The 17903-nt window shown below is 41.3% G+C and overlaps 1 long non-coding RNA gene across 8 annotated transcripts; it reads right to left on the bottom strand.

The window, feature by feature from the left end:
- Positions 1-305: 305 nt before the first annotated feature.
- Positions 306-9772, bottom strand: LOC135444990 (uncharacterized). Of its 8 annotated transcripts, none has more exons than XR_010439410.1 (6): positions 9715-9772; positions 5488-5572; positions 4584-4748; positions 3631-3730; positions 3208-3330; positions 306-2796 (listed from the first exon to the last, which is right to left on the bottom strand). It is a non-coding gene; the product is annotated as an uncharacterized LOC135444990 (long non-coding RNA). The 8 variants fall into 8 exon arrangements; XR_010439409.1 differs by having other exon boundaries at positions 9589-9764; XR_010439412.1 differs by having other exon boundaries at positions 3567-3730; positions 9589-9764.
- Between the last annotated feature and the right edge of the window lie 8131 nt (positions 9773-17903).

Here is a 17903-nt window from a genome sequence, read left to right on the forward strand (position 1 = left end):
TTTACTCCTATTTACTTAATGAGTCACATGGAATGTTTAAGAACGTGTTTACAATAAAATGCAAAAACCTAACCAAAGCAGCTGCCTGAAATTATCTAATGTGAAGGCAGTCTTCAGGTTAATCAAAGAAAATAAAACACAACTCCACTGTTCATCTATTTTGCTTTACAGAAAAAAAGAAAAGGTATCCAGAAGGGCAACAGAGACTGAGGAAAGGTATTACACAGCCAATGTAACCTACCATCATCATCTTATGGTGTAGGGCTTAAGGCACCCTAACTCAAAAATTTCTAGGTAATTTGAACTCTTGAAGCAAAATACAAAAGACAGGTAATTTCAGAGATATACAGGATCCAATCCAAAAAGAGCTTTGTACATCAAAACCAGCACTTTGAAATAAACCCGTAAATAAAATGCAAGTCTAAAGCAGGTCAAGATACCACTAAGAAAGCAGGAAGTCACTAACCCATTCCAGGGGGGTCAAGGATACCTCCAAATTAAGTGCAGTAGCAGATTCAAAATGTGGAAGCTGTGGGCTGCAATTTTCACATCCAATAGTTGCATTAAAAGAATGAAAGAAATTACATTTTCCTGCCCCTTCCCTAATGATGAGTGGCATTGGTACCAGGACAGAAACGTAACTGTAAAGATGTATCATGCCCAACCAGTATTTTGTACAGGCTTTTTGCATACTTGAATTATCCACAATACTGGTCTCCATGCAGCCTAATTGCATCTTGTTCTGTGCATGGCCCTGCCATGTCACTATGTCAGCCCCCTTCCTGACCCTATTTCCTGGATTAGAACAAATCTGGATCTTCCCAAAAGATCTCTTTGTCCATTCCCTCGTCCCAAAGCAGAATCAGCTGCTGCTGACAGAACATCCAAAAATCTTGGTAACAGCACTCAGTGATGGAGATGTCACAGCCTGTTCATCCCACTGCCCAACTGCCTTAAACATGAGACAGCTTTTCTGAAGTCTTATTGCACTTTAACCACTGCCTCTCACCTGTTGCAGACCTGAAACAAAGCCCAGGCAATTTACAGACTCAGCCCTCTGCTGCAGGCTTTCAAAGATTTGAAGACTGCTACCACATCCTGCCCTTGCATCTCCATTTCCCATATTCTTTGCCACACTAAACCACACAACTCTTCCACTTCTCTCATTTAGGTAAAATCTAACATCTAAAATCACATCTTTTGTTAAAATAATTTTGGCAATCTTACTGTTCTCCTTTGGACTGTTTCCAGGTGGTCTCAGAGGGACAGAAGGAGGCAGAGGAAAGCCATGGGAAGGGAAGAAGTGGGCACAGCCTGGGTTTGCATCTCTCTGCAGGCTGACCAAAAGGCCCAGCAGGACAGGAGCAGGGAAATTCACAGGAGATGAGAAAGGTCCTGCCCCAGAGCAAAGGAGGAGCAGAGAGGAAACGGAAGTCTGATGTATAATCCAATTTCTTGTCCACTCACGTGCACTGGCCATCATAATGCCATGACTAAGAGTGGTCTGTCTGGTTGCAATTCACCCTATGTAGTAAAAGAAGATAGAAACGTTTCTAACAGTTGTCTAAAAATGCTAATAATCGAAGTTATCTGCCTGGGCACTGAAGTATGGTGCTTTTAATATGTGTGGGTGCCAGGGGGACATGGCAAAACAAACTTTCTGTTGTTTGCACACTGTGGTTTGAAAGGCATATGAATTCTGGACAGCTGGTGAGGTGTTTTCATGGAGAAATAACAAATCAGGACAAATCCCTTTGAAACTTCAGCTCAGTCTAGAAGCTATCTCAACCTTTGCACAAATCTAAGGGTCTATATTCTATCTAATCTACAGATGAATCAGTGGCTTAGCAGGTTGCTGCTCTCTACTTATTTTACCTGTATGTGGGTTTACAGGCAGGTGAGATTGTCACAGCTACTAGGTTGATGTACCCTGGGTTCTTGGTCCCAACAACAGGCTGGTTTGCACATACAATCCTCCCCCAACACACACTTTTTTCTTTTAGACAATGTCCCTCATGACATTTGAGCATCTGCTTTTGCAAAATTTGTCTGAATTCCTTTCTGCTGGAAGAAAAATCTTCACAACCATAGGAAGAACTTGGCAAAATAAAGTTTTTGACCTCTCATGAAAAGATACTTTCTTCCATTTCATTTTCCCCACCAAGATGTAGATGAGGTTCTTCCACCAAAATATTTCTAGCATTTACAAGAACTTACAAAGTAGTAATTTTTCAATTTGATCAAGAGTTTGAACACAGGGCCTGTTGCCCTGTGGTTTTTTTCCTATAATATGTGTGTTTCCTGCTCTCTGAGATCTTTATTTTAGGCAGTTTTTCAACTGTATTTTTTGTCTGTTTTACACTCCAGCATACAAATACTGAGCAGAACGCAATAAATATTCACAAAAGGGTAGCAAAGTAATCCAGACTCAGAGTCCCAACTTGTATGGCACTGGATGCATTTGGAAAAGAGGTTGTTATGCTCAGAAAGCTCCTCAGACACCACTTCTAAGCCTGACAGAGACCGTGAATCAGAGTCCTCAGCTGCAGCAGTTCGCATCCAGGGATGTCCATGTAAACTGAAATCAATAATGATTTACACCATGGTACCAGGCCCTCAGCTCTGGCCATGCCACAGAGTCAGCTGCAGGACACAGGAGGGATGAATCACTGGCACAGGAACATCTGACCCCACCTCTCCATGAATCATCGGATCTCTGGAGCCTGCAGCCCTTGGACAGCTGGTTCTTCCTGAGCTGCTCCAGTGTAAACATTTTAAAATAAAACCTGAAAGAACCTGCACCATACCCAAGTCACAGTTCTGCATCTTTTCAAAAGCAAAAGCCAAAACAAACCAAAAAATCCAACACCAAATTTCTACATATGAAGCTGTAGTTCTAAAGGGACTGCTTTTGTGTACCCAACACTTAGGATTAGGAAGTGTGACTCAAATTTCTGAAAACACTATCCTGGAAATACATTAAAAATTCATTCCTCCAACCTCTTTTTATGTTTGGAAAATTGTTTTAAATATTTTTTTTAAATGTTCACTCCTACTAAAATGCATCATAATACTATAATTACTCCACATACAAAGTTTAGCAAGAGACCAAAGATAGCAGGATGGAAATCTTAGTGTGTTCATACTTGTTTCCATTCTTATCTGTGTTAGAAGGATACTTTGCACGTACATACGTGTAATACTTACTGCATCCTGCTGCTGAACTTGTCATTGTTAGCAGTTACCTTTCTCATTTTGTAGTAGTGAAGGCAGTTGAAAAGCATGTTATTGTTCTAGAAACATTTTTCTCAGAGTTGTAGACCCTCGCCCCTGGGCGAAAATAAAGAAATGTATGATTTGATGAAACCAACCATCTGCAACAGCCCCTGAGCTAAGAAATCCAGAGTGAGATAAAGTGCAAGCTCCAACTTCTTTCTGTGGTTTTGGAAGATAAAATAATTATCTTAGACAAAATGTCAAATTAATCTTTTACTCATGTGTTTGTCAAAGCTCTAATCAGTAGCAACAAAATCAGATTTAACTTCTTTAAGTTTTATTACATTTACCTGGGTGTTACTTTCAACACAAATATTTCTGCACAACCCAAAGCACATAGTAACTATTCCAGACCTGGTTCTGAGGTCAGATGGAGGCAATTAATCATTTATTCCACTGGACTTGTTGGAATTACAGCGAGACAAATGGGTTCATCAGAATTACAGCCCCTTAGCTGCAATAAATAAAAGATATATTCAAATCTATGAGCAATTTTCTATTACTTAATCTTTCATTTTCATTTCCCCACAAACTTTACCCAAATAGAAATTAAAGCACTGTGGCTGATACTGAGAGCTTCATGAGTCCATAAAAGGCACAAGACTAATGTTCTCTACGTGATGGCAAATTACACTTTTTTGTGTGCATTACAATACTTTTACAAGAGTTGCTACGTAAAAAGAAAATACTGATGATCATTTAACACAGTAAGAATTCACTTAAATGAACTGCCAGAAGAACAGAACTCTTAAAATAATTGATTTTTTCCCCACATCAGATGAAAAATGCATAACACTGTACAATGAAGTCCGTTTGAGGAAAAGTAATTTTCTGTCCATTAAAAGAAACATAAAATACATTGGGGTACTTAATTAAAAGTCTTAGAAGCGATTTGCACATCATAAATTTACCAAACACACACAAATTTCAGAAAAATACCTTAATTAATGCTTTTACTAAATCTATGGGTCCTCCCAAATATTTTATAAGTGTAGAAAATTCACACTCACTACAGTTGGAAGAATAGCACTGTCGCTAAGAAATAAATTCATAACAGTTGCTGCCTCAGTGTTTCTGCCAGCATGCTGATGCCTTACATTTATGGAATGTATGGAGTGATTTGGAAATGACAGCTATCTCATGACAGGCAATACCAGCAGACAGCCTTTGAAAAAATCTATACTGACCTCACCTCCATCCAACACCTATTGACAGTTGTCACTCAAACTGTGATATCACATAAACACTTTCCGATCTGAGGCTTAAGTTTCCATAGTAGGGCAAAATCCTGTTAACTTCTGACCCACCTCTCAGACACCCTTTCTGTTGTGTTCATGTTTGCAAACCGCTGACAGGTTTTCCAAGGCAGAGCATGTACGGCTGGTGCAACACTGCACTCCCTGCCCTCTAAGTTTCTTCCCTTAGAACCCAGTCAGAAACTTGTTGCTAATCAAAGGCAAAGAAATCTGCATCTGAAAAAGACACAGAGCAATCCAGAGAAAGAAATAGAATATTGTTTGAATGTATTCTCTGAAAGACCTGCAGCATTTTTTCTATGTAGTCCCTTCTGCCTTCTGTTATAGGTGGATCAGTTTTCCCTCTTACCTGTTCCTTTTTATTTCAAAACTTTGGGTAGCTCCAAAATGATGTGATAAAATAATTGCTAACCACAAAACTACACTGTAGATATCACCCAGATTATAAAGAGAGATCAGGAAACATAAAACCCTCTTCAATTAAAAAACTTAGGACCTCCAGAAGAAGGTAGCAGGGAATGAAGTGTTCTCAGTGTTATAAAAAGAATGATTTATAGCTGCAGCAAAGAAATTAATGTCCATCAATCACAGCTGTTGATGCAATATTGTAATGAGAGGTTTAGAAACACTGAGCATGGATGAGTGTTTATAATCATATCTATCTGCCCCTCTGCAAAACTTCTGGTCATTTATAACAAACCAAGGGATGCTCCAAATTCTGTCAAGCAATTAAAGAAAAGAGGATCAGTTTATCTCCTCCTTCAGCACTTCAGTAAAGTGCTAAAGCACTTCAGAACTGCTAAAGGCTCGAATATTCCAGTAAGTCTGGTAATAACACAGCAAGTTTATACTCAAATATTATAATGCCTCAATCTAGCCTTTCTTGTTCATCTTCTCCACCCTAATAAAGGACATCTTACTTGAACAAAAACCATGGATCTCTTGGGCTACTTACAAAACACATCTCTAGATGGGTATTTTCTTTGCCTTTTGCTCTCTGACAAAAATTATGGATATATTTCCAAGTTACATTTTGCATTCTGAAATGAAACACAAAATACAGGGGAATGGTTAGAAACTTCAGCCAGGTTTTTGAAGTAAACAGAAACTTAGTTTTGTAACCGAACTTTTGTAATGCTTGTAATTCACAGGAACTGAGAAATAAGATCTAGTCTTTGTGAAACTGCACTAGATATGGATCTAGAATGAAAGGCCTGTCCCAGAAAATTAGAGAGAGTTTGGAGATATGGATTTATTCTTAAGGATATATTCCTTCCTGGATGTCAGGTGCCATTTGTCACACCCTGGATTTTGCTGTCCATCAGGATATAGGTGAAAAAAAAATTATACTGCTTCATAGCTCAAGGAATTTAGTCAAGAGACATTTTTATACACTAGAGAAAGAAGTCACTATCCATTAACAAAGAATAAAAGATCCAGGCAAATCTATATTAGTGTGCATATGTACAGTGGCAGGATGCACAACACCACATTTCTGAAGAAGTACTGTTGCAGAGTATGCTGCAGCCCCACTAAAAATATCATATTATTTGGGTCTGCCTAGTTTGATGCAAGGGTGCAGAAATGCTTTTTGATTGAGGGCTAGAGAGACACATTGCAACTTCTGAATCCCCAGGTACCTTTAGCTGATTAATTCATTTACTCTGTTTTACTTGCAGATTTGAAATTGCATTAAAGATGTAAAAAAATCTCATTCCAGGCCCTGGTCCTGAAATGATATACTCCATGGCCAGGTTACTTTGTCCACACTGAGCCTCATGGATTTCTCCATGGCTCCAGGCAGAGCATCATCAGTTTGCCTGCACGCTGTTGGCTGCAAGAGCAGATCTCACAGTCACTGATACTTCCAAGAGGTGACATTAAATAACATGCACCTTAAAAAAAAAGAAAAAAAAAGCGCCTTTCCCCTGTTTTCTCTTCATACAGATTAGAAATTGGGAGAGCAGCTGCACAAGGAGGCTGTCATAACATCCACCAGCCCATCGCTGAGAATCACTCCTGACCTTGGGGCACCACCCACTGCTGGTCCCAGACAGAAATTTCTTTCTTCTCCCTCCACCCTGTGGGCCTCCCACAGCTGGAAGTGAGGAGCTGGTGCCAGTGCACTGCTGTTTTATTGGATATGTTCATGTACAACGGGGGACCAAGGTCATCCAAACTCATGTCACCTGGGAGCTGTGACACCTGTGTCAGGCTGGTTTGCACTCCCCTGAATCCAGCTGGTCTGAGGTGCAAGTACCTGTGTGACTGGAAACACCAACCCATGGAAGTGCAGTGGCCCTTAAAGTTCAGCAAGAAAGATAAGCTTGACATTTATCCATTTTCAGGATACTCTGGAGCTCTGGGCTGGTTCATTGGTGAGACCTTCCTGAAATGTTGGCACTGAACCATCAAAAAAATGAAAACGTGTGGCTGTAATGACAAATCTGCTCTGTATGATGTCTGTTGGTCCAACAGGAGTACTTGTGGATTCTCTGGGATGATGTCACTACCAGATGGCATGTCCCAAAAATGTACAGGGAGAACAGGGAAAGAAGTGATGTTGTCTGGTGCTGTTCAGTCTCTGTGACAGAAAATCATCTAATTCTCATTCATCTACTATGAACTACATGTGGTAAGGTACTGATGCCAGCGAGATAACTTCTAATTCCCTCTGTACATATACAGACATCTATTTTATATATATAAAATAAGAAAAATACGCACACATATGTAAATAAATATAAAAACTACATAAAATATGGGATGGTCTCCAAAAGTGTCACCCCAATCTGAGTGATTAATTACGAGAAAGTAGAAGCCAACTGAAGAGAGACATAGAACATATCCTATTCCTATTTTCCCTTCCCACGCAGTCTGGTGCTGTTAATTTAATTTTCTTAATTTAGTGACAATTACAGATGCAAATCTGACAGTGTGTAAAAACCAAAATTAGGAAGCAAATAGTAATGGTTGGGTTGGTACCAACATCAAATGGTGCCTTTAGCATCACATCTGGTTTGTGATCTGAGAGGACTACCTCTGCAGGGAGAGGCATTCACAATCACCTTTGAAAGTAGGATGAAGATTCTCATTATCAGGGAATTTATCTGCAAGCAGTAAATTATGAGCTGAAGGAACACCTTCCTCTGCGCTGCAGGAGCCAGACATGAAATTAGGAGGATGTGGTGATGTTAGGCCAGGTGCTGCATGACTCCACAAACTTCTTACTCAGTTTTATACAGCAGGGACACTTGGTGGGAATTAAAGGTCTTGGTACGTCTATTAGAAAAAGAGAGCGAGGGTGGGAATAAATGATGTTTCCCAACACGTCATTGTTAGTAGACAACAGGGAGACAAAATAGTTGCTTAAGCTGGAGGACAGTGTTCATATATTAAGAATGGGTGATGGGCCAAATAACTACAGTCTGCAAATTGGAGCTAAGTTTCTGAGACTCGGAAATCGAGGAATCCTGAGCTGTCTCCCAGCAAGAGGGCAAGCAACCCAATTTTCCTTTTATCTTATAATGCAGTTTTAATATACTTTTAAACAGAGCAATATGAAATAGGTACCTATGATAGTACAGACTGCTTCAGAAGCCAAGAGCTTTCTTCTAGCCCTGTATCTCTACACAGGGAGAAGGAGAAGGAGTGTAAAATAGTGCATGGGTACAATCTACCCCGAGAAAACATGATTCTTGTTAAACAGCCTGACAGGAATATTGTGGTGTGGGAGACAAAAGGGCAGCAAGGGGCAGGGTTCTTGAGGGTCACATTGCTTTGCAACCCAGGGCATGTGGTGGCCTCAAGCTTTATGAACACTCACTACCCCGGGGTCTACTATCTGCCAGGCGCCACTGATGCCTGAATTATTGTATTTCAATAAAAATTGCAGCTTTGGTACTTAACCCAATAACTAGATTGGTGCATTCCCTCCCCACACTGAACTGGCATCAGCAAAGAAGTGGAAAGCAGGCTAGCTGCCCCTGTGCTCCCCCCTCAGCAGACACACACACACATGTGGCAGCTCTGGGCTCACACAGGCCAGGGACAGAGGGAGTTCTCTTGGTGATGGACACTGAGAATGCTCCACCACAAAGCACAGACACATCCCTGCCAGGCACAAAGTATAAAATATAGCCTGACTGGGAACAGAGTGGAGACATTGTACAGGGGGAAAGCAGAGATAAGCAAATGAACCCCCAGAAATTAAAAAAACCTCCTAAAAATATATTTTAAAAAATTAGCTGTAACAGTGTGCTGTAAAAATCTAGAAGAAAAAAAAAAAATTCCCACCAAATCATGCAGCTTACAAATGCCTCTATGGATGTAAACTCATTACTCATTTATATATGAAGTGAAAAGTATTAAGATAAATGATGCTATTTGCTGCCATGATGCACCTAACATCAAAACAGATGTGTATTTTCAATGTTGGGTGCATTAAACACATTATCCAACTTTCAAAATACAATAAGTGATTTATGCTAGAGGTTTAATATGCCCAAGCAGCAACTAAAAATACAATAGAAAAAAAAACCCAAACAACCCAGAGCAGATCAGCACAACTAAGATACAAAGTCAGCCGGAAAGCTCAGATTACCCACAAAATTGGAAGGTAAAAATTAAATAAATCCTTGCTTTAGGGTATCTTGGGCAAAATATATTTTTTTTCTTCTAATAGTTCACAATGTTTTCCAAGATTTAATCCATGGTCCTGCTACTTAGCAACGCAAACATATTTGCCAGCCAAGAAAAAACATTGTTTGTATAGTTTACATTGTTTGTATTTTGTCAGAGAGTCCAGCACAACAGTATATTTTCTGATAAAAGCATAAGCCAAAACTTCTGGAGTCAAGCATAATGTTTTCCAACCTTGGATTTTCCATATTAGAACCACAGCAAAATATCCATCCCCTCACAACCTCTCCCAAAGGGGACACGCATTTCTCCCTTAACAGGGGAAGCAAAGAAAACAACCAAGATTTTAAAATAGGCTTCCCAAAATCTGACTACAAAATAAAGAAAAAGAACAATTTCCAGCCATTCTGCTTACCGTAATAACTTTCTCAAAATACAAACTTGCCACAACTCAGTTAAGCAGCCTGGGCACAAGGGGTTATTTTTGGTGTGGTGGCTCGCTCTGAGGAGACTGGAAGAACACTTTGAGGAGAGACTTTACCTGCTGGTAGCAGGGGAGTTTCACCCTGGATGGCTCAGCTTAATCAGGAGGGCTTTCCTTCCTCGTTAAACAGCACCTGATCAGGATGGAGAAAAGCAGGATGAAGCTTACATACATTTACCTCCCAATCCATGTTGAAACACCTGAAATCATTTTAGCCCTGATCTGCAGTCACTTCTCAGCCAGAGCAGTTAGCTGGTGCTGAGGCTGTATGTAAAAGGCAAAAATGGCCAGAGCAGGCATTTCATGTGTGGGCAGCAAGGTGAGCACCCTCCAGGCTGAGCTCCCTCAGGAGGAGCAGCGGCTCTGCCATGGGGCCACGCCGCTTGGTGCGGGGACAATGGTTGCAGGGTGGGAGGTCTTCACGTCTGCTTTCTGAAAACTGGCAAAGAATTACCTTGGAAAGGGCTTGGCCACTGTTTAGATATTTTGTTAAGGGCATTGAGACAAAAAGAAGGGGATTTAAAGCAAACTAGTTTATTGTGGGGATTTGAGAAAAACTCATTGTGTCATACAGTAGTAGCATGACCACCTTTGACATGCAAGTGTTGTCCTGAGTTCACCAACTGTGCTCAGTGATATTAAAAATCTGGGTTTGTTTTTAAGATGCAAAAGAACAAGGCTGCCAATATTCAGGAAATAGTTCCAAGAACAATTTGCTTCATTAGCCACGGGTCTGAGGCCCCCTCTGAGAACATGTCATCACCTCAGGGTAAGGAGAGGCCGATGGGGTGAAGGCCGGGAATGCTCCCCAGCTGGACCACCAAAACGGGCAGCAGGTGGCCGGGAAGCAGCTTGCTGAAGGTGCAGCTGCTTGGCTCTGCCTAGCAGGAAGAGCTGTCCTGGGAAGGCAAGCTGGAAAAGGGCTCTTGCAGGAGGGCAGTGCTGTGGGAGAGAGTTTATGGGGACTGGCCAGGCCTGGGCGGTGAGGACAGCTTGTCTGCACCTTCCCAGAGCCCCTGAGGGGCTGTGCACTCACCCAGCAGGGCACTGCCCACCGGGCAGAGGTAGTCCCAGAAATGCTGCCTGGTCCTGCTTCCAGTAACAAATTACCTTAGAGGGGGCTCCCTGTGCAGGAATGTCCTTCCTGCTGAGAGTCCAGGCACCCAGTGGGAGGCCGGGTGTGAGCTTACTGCCCTCACACTCTGCTTTGCCTCGCTGGCTCCTACAGTGTCACAGTCCCCCCATGCTGCACTCTCTGGTGCCAGAGGCTGTAGGACACCTATGTTTGTTGGATAGGGCATGAGACATTTGTTTGCAATACTGTTTCACTGTTGCTATCCCTGGTCTGGTTTTGAATCTGCATTTATATTTTGCTGATACAGCATAAGAGCTATGAACTAGTGTTCAGAAATTCAAATTATCCAGTAGGACCTATCAGCATAGAAAGTCTTGCTTTGTAAACGTTTTCAAAGTAAGGAAATCAATGAAAGAAGAACCTGAAGATCCAAGTGACCTCTCTTTGGCCTGGCTCAGATACTCACAAGCATTTGCTTCTTGGAAGCAGAAATTCCTCTTCTCCTCATGGTATGCCTAGTGCTGCAGCACACAGACCTTTGTTGTCTCACAGAACAAGAAATGGATTCAGTTTTATTTGTTCTTCAGGGAACAAATAAAATCTACATAGAAGCAGCTGTAAGCTGGAGAGATCTGCAGCTCCTGAGACTGTTCTTGGCTTAAAGAAAGTGTCTCAGCTGCTGCTTTCATAAACCTGCTGACCAGTTTAGGAGCCAGAATCAGAGCTGGACAGGTGAAAGACTGATCAGTAATATGGGCACAACTTTTTTACAATTTAGAAAAAAATATTTCTGATCACTTCTTCAAGGCTGTGTTCATGCATGCTCCCAGCTGCCCCTTGCAGCTCATTTCTCACACAAAAGCATAAGGAGAAAAAACAAACTGAAATTATTCTACCTACTCTCCCTTCAGATTTTTAAAGACGGATTTATGAGTGTCCTTTCTAACCGTAAACACCTGGAGTGCAATCAGATGGAGGAGTATTGGAGAGCATGTGAAATATTTTGTGGTTACACAGCACCAAGGAAGTCTGAGATAAGCATGCAAGAGACAAGACTAGCTAAAGACTAGCTGGTGTTATTTGTGGATGGAGTCAGTTGAACAGAACCATAGAATCATTTAGGTTGGACAAGACCTGTAAGAGCATTGTGCCCAACCATTAACCCTGCACTGCCAAGCCCAGCACTTTTAAATACCTCCAGGGCTGGTCATTCAACCACATCCCTGGGCAGCCTTTCCAGTGCTTGACAGCCCTTTCAGCTGAGAAGCTTTTCCAGTAGGCATAGAGGAACATACTCCATCTCTGGGGCCAGCTCCTAATAGCAGCTATTCACTCTGCTGGGGTCAGTAGAGACGGTGTGCTATCAAAGTGTGTTAACATCCAGCTGAAACTTTTCTATCCAAATTTGTATAAAGCTCATTTTTCTCATTTTAAACTAATTGTTTTGTCTCTAAGATCAGGCTGAATTATACTGCTTTTGTCAGACCTTGGGGTCAGCCAAGGCATTATTAGCAGGGTATTCTGAAATCCCATCAATGCAGGTAAGAAAAACTGAACAAATGCTTAAAATTAATTGATGGTGTTAACAAAACACCATTAATTAACTTTTCAAATAACTTTTGAAAGTTATGCTTATAGAGGTGATGCACCTCTATAAGCATAACTTTTGAAACCTGTCTATTATTCCTTGATATTTGGGCCAGGTCTTGCAGAGCAGGTGAAGCCTTGAAGAATTTACTTTCCATGGAGGAAGATTTGTCAGACTTATGAGTCAGGGCCTTTGCATTGAGAAGCACAGTGATGCAGGTAATGCAGAAACCTGTAATGGATGATAGATGTAATAGATGTAACATGTGGTCTATAAAATTTGGTGTACAACTGGCTTTTGACTTGTTCTGTGTTAAGTTTCATTCTCCTGCAATTTTGAAAAGGACATGAATAAAATTTTAAAATGGGTTCATTCTTTCATCCTTCTCTATACTGTTCACAAAGAAGTTTTCCTCTTTTCAGATTTCACCTCTTATTTCACCCTCAGTCCAACAGAAAAGACTGTAGACACAAGCGTAATGGAAAAAATCCCAACCCTATTGTTACTAACATTTTAACAGCATTATCTGGGTGTGCAAGTTCACACCTCAGTGAGGAAGAGGGTGAAACATGGAGAATTGCCATCTTTGCAGCTGCTGCTGGCTGACATGGCAGCAAGGCAGATTGCTGTGAGGACAGTGCTACATCTGCTACCCTGTTCATGGCAATGAACCAGACTCTCCACAGCCAGCTTCCTTGTGCTGCTCACATAGTGCAAAGGCATGCTAATAAGGCCACAAATAGCTTATAAAGAATTAAGATATTGAGGGGAAAAAAGGAAATCACACTCACCTAAGCATGCCAGACTTGAATTTCTTTCACGAGGGTCCTTCTCTTATTCACCTTGGGTGATGAAGGATAAATTGTAGGAATGGTGGTGTACTGCTACTGCCATCCACTAATGGTCTATTCCAAAATTACAGTTCAGCACAACTTGGTAATTACTGCTATCCACGGGAGGGAGCAAAATGCCTTTAAAACAGCCCTTAAGAATATATTGAAGGGAGTCCTCACACAGGAAAGAGTTTAACCCCAGAGCTTTGAAAAGAAAAAAAAAAAGGCAAAACCTTTGATCTTGATCATTTGCTGTGGCCTGAGTGCACAGCTCAGGGCAGAAGCATTGGCCTCTGCTATCTTCAGAGCCTGGCGTGGCTGCTTGCCAAGCAAGTGCTCTGCAGCCCAAGCAGAAGGACAGCTCTAAATAACACCGGCTACCAACAGCCCAGAGGGCAGCAGTGCAAGAGCTGTGTGTGAACTGGGGCAGGCAGCATCACTGCCATGCATCCTGTTTTGGCAGCAAAGTGAGGTGTTGATTTTGAGAATGCCATGTCTAAGTTGTCTCTCAAAATAATATAATCCTCTTATTTCCTGCTTCACCAGTTTTAAGGTCGCTTTGGTCTTCTGGGGCAGTGTAAAGCTGTTGTAGCTCTACAGGGGAAAAGCTTGGCTATTCCTCTTAGAGCAAAACTTGACTGTCTGAGATGTTGTAGAGAGGAACATGAATCTCAGTAACCCTCTGAAAGTGCAGTACACACAAATAATCTTTGTGCCTGCAATTCTCTCCTGGCCTGGATGCTAAGGCAGTTTTTAATGAGGATTTGGCTCTGAATGCATGTTTCCATGAAATGCTTACAATCTTCTTTTCCAGCCTCCACAATAATACCTACGTGCACAAAAATAATAAAGTCTCGTGTACAAATATGCAGAACCACATGCCAGTTCTCCAGCTTTCCAGCCCTTCCAAGGATTCCAACAGAGTGGCATTAGAGAGGGGGCAGGAGGACAGCTAAGATGCTGACACCCAGAACAAGAAGCAAAGAGCATATTACAATGCTTTGTTGGGTCAGATCTTTATTCTGGCACTGAAGACAAAGCTACAGACTGACAGAAAGTGTTTATGACCTGAGCAGAAAGAAGACAACAGTGAAAGGATCAAGGCCTGTTAAACCAGGATACAGCTGTCCCCAGAGAACTTGATCCTGGCCAACGGGCTTTGGCAAGGAACAGCTCACATGCAATAGCTGTGTTTTGCTGTGGATGATTGCCTAAATCCCAGCTTAAAGTGGTTAAGTGTTCTACTCCCTCTCACAGATGATCTCTCAATCTGATAAGTCGAGGAGAAAGGGATGCGAAAATAGCTAAAAATTAGGTTTTATATATTTTTTGAAACATCTATTTTCATTATGAAAAGAAATATAGAGAGAATAGATGTACATCACCTTTTTGCTTCTGTGAGGGTAAACAAAATTATGGGAGATGGCAGGAAGACAAAAAAGCATGCTGGAAAGAGAAAAAGAGGAAAACTGCAAAATCTAGTTCATTCATCATAAAACTACGAAATGTAATGATGATAAGAGTACCAAGAGATGAAACACAGAATATGCTGCAATGGAAGAGACCCATCAGAATCATTGAGTCCAACTCCTGGCCCTGCACAGGACACCTCAGGAGTCACACCGTGTGCCTCAGAGCACTGTCCAAATGCCTCTTGAACTTTGTCAGGCTGCCTTGTGCCGTGACCACTGCCCTGGGGAGTGGGTTCAGGTGCCCAACCACCTTTTGGGTGAAGAACCTTTTCCTGACATGCAACCTAAACCTGCACTGATTCAGCTTCATGCCATTAATAAATAATTAAATTAACAAAAAAATGCTGTTCACTGATGTCTGAAAAATTGTCATTATCCTTAAGAAATGAGTAATAACAAACCATTAAAGTAATTCTACAAGGTTTTTCTATACTTTCAAGAAAAACAGAATGATTGAATGTTTCTATGCAGGAAAAGACAACCTTGAAAACTAGTATTTTTTTTTCAGGGATATGCAAAACATGAATCAAGAGAATCAAGAAGTAGAAATGCCCACATCAACAAAATGGACTGTCACAGGGGTAGAGCTACCTGGAAGGATCCAAAAGGTGGACTGTGCAGCTCAGTCACTTATTGGTGCAAAGACTTTGTGACCAGAAAACCCTTTGACATTAGCAATTCTACTGGGCAGTGACAGTGACATCAAGTGGATACATTAGTGAATTAAACAACTGAGTTACTCTGATACATGAGAAGCTGTATTTTAGTAATGATTCATCTGAAAAGTGCTTCTACCATATGACAGATTGAGAAGTGATTTGCCCTTTGAGGGACTCTGTTCATGTGTACATCATGCCCTCCCTGCATCTTCACATGAAGGGCAACTCCCACTTCATTTATTTGAACAGAAGAAATGGGGAAATTTTCCAAAGAGGCTGAGAAAAGGGTAAAAAATTGGAAGCTTCATCCTTCCAGATACAAATAGCAACAGTTCATGAATGCAGAATTAATTTGGGAAAACTCAGATGCATAAAATAGGGCTGCCCCAGGCTGTTTTAGCTTCTTCACAACAATGCTGCAGTACCTATTTAGTTATCCAGTAATGCCAAGCAACTGCTGATGACTTCATTATCCACAAAGTATGCATGCATGCACCCCAAGTGAGTCCACTGCAAATGTACTCGCATCATTAAATTTAGAGTAAGGTACCAAAGCACTTTTCAAATACATGGAGACTGTCTAATGAAAAGACTTATTTTCCTCTACCTGGGTGAAAATATTCAAATGCAAAACCTTCATAGTAGCCTTATTCTGAGATGAAAACACACCATTTTCACCATGAAAGTGATGGCATTGTCTCTTTTATCTTCATCTGCCAACACCCTTGTTTTCTACTGTATACTCCCATGTGACCAACACTCCCATTTCAGCCTAAGTGCCTGCCACTCACTGGAACTTTTCTTTATTAGGACATTTTATTAGAGGGTTTGTATTGCTTGCTCAGCACTGCTGGAGTAGTGCCTTGCAAGTGAAATCAACAATGATGCTTAAGTGTGTAGTGGACTTGGTGGAATACCCATGCTCTCATTTGGTAGTTAAAAACAGGCTTGCATTTTGTCTTGATTTCTGTTAGTATCTGCCTGCTCACTAAAAAGGAAAACAAACTGTTTTAAACCTAGATTGGCTGGTGACACAACCTTTGGTGGTGACACAACCTTCGATGCTGCGGCCCAATAAAATGTAGTCCAGATGTCAGCAAAAGTGTTTTGACCATCTTCGTTGCCTCCAGTTTGCACCACACAGGCAGTGTGTGAATATCTCTTTGATTTATGTGGATGGAAATCTACAGAAATGCACAATCTTGCATTAGAGCTAAGCATTCTCATGTTTCCCTCATGGAAGGTGTGGCTCCACTGACAGCCACCAGCATCCTCCAGGTTTTAAGCAAACATCTCCAGACACTCTTGCCTTGCCCAGGTTGTACAGAGGTGCCAGGGTGATTTCCCACTAAATCCTAGGACAAGGTTAATTCTTTTGCCTGTGAGAAGTTTAGGTCTTTTCCATTATGATGAATTTTTGCTCCTTGGTGTTCTCCAAGGTACCAGTCAAGGTCCCCTGGGAGATTCACAGAAGAAGAGATTTTCTTCACTTCAGATTGCTCTGTGCAGCTAGAGTGTCTCCCAGCCTTGCTCCCTTTTGGGATGAGTACACACAAAAGCAGATGAGACTGCCAACAAAGGAAGGATTGTGTGTTTTGACTGGTGTCATGATAGCTCCTTTTTTCAGTTTTTATCCTTAGAAACAGCATTGCCTTAGACTGCACATCTGCTGTAAAAGAACAAATATCTCTCTTTGCCCACTTCTGTACATACATCCTCTGTCTCCTCAGAGGTTTCTGCTCCCCACCACAGAGGTGCCCAACCTTTGCTGAAGCAAAGTGACTACACTGAAAATCAATAGTAGAGCTAAGCACACTAATACCCTTTGTGTGCTTCAGCTTCCAAGACCAATCATCTGCTCTTGAGGAAATGCTGAGAGGAAATTAGAAATGTTTTTAAAAATCCCATACCTTTATAAATTTTTGTGACTATATTGCTGCTGCAGATGCATAAGTGAAAGTAGAAGTTAATATTCTTTGTCACTTCAGAAAAAGCTTTAGACAAGTACACAGTATGTCTTACCTCAGTGTTGGGGAGCACCTTGTAAAGGATTTCTTTAGGAAAGGGTATGGAGAAAAGCAGAATGTAAGTCCTGCAGTAAGTAAACCTGAGATTACTTCCTTTATGAACAATTTAGATTTCTGGGGGAAACAAAAATTAAAGAGGAGAAACAATTTTCTATCGTAGAACTGCAAAGCTTTTTCTTGAATGCTTTCAAGACCCGTGCTAGGATTCCCTATTCAAAGCTGGATGAACAGACTTTCTTCCCTACACAACCATTGTAATGTGCCTAGGCCAGGAAAACACTGAGAACCAAAACATTTGTGTAAGTTCAGTGTAACTGAAGAATAATTAGCACGTAGGTAAATAATAGAGTGTGCTAATGCAATGTAAACCTGCATGAGATCTGTGTTCTGTAGTACAGATTTCACGTCAATGTCAAAGAAAGAATAATGCCTAACAATTACAGTTTGTGATGCTGTCACTGGAGGAAAGGATTTCATTGCATGTCTACAGGGATTGTCTTATCAGGCCATTTGGATGCAAGATCGTGATGGCAAAACTATTCCACTGTATGCCTAGCCCCTGTGACTATTGCATTACAATGCTGTCAGGGTG

This window comes from Zonotrichia leucophrys, chromosome 3, assembly GCF_028769735.1.
Source record: "Zonotrichia leucophrys gambelii isolate GWCS_2022_RI chromosome 3, RI_Zleu_2.0, whole genome shotgun sequence".
NCBI lineage: Eukaryota > Metazoa > Chordata > Aves > Passeriformes > Passerellidae > Zonotrichia > Zonotrichia leucophrys.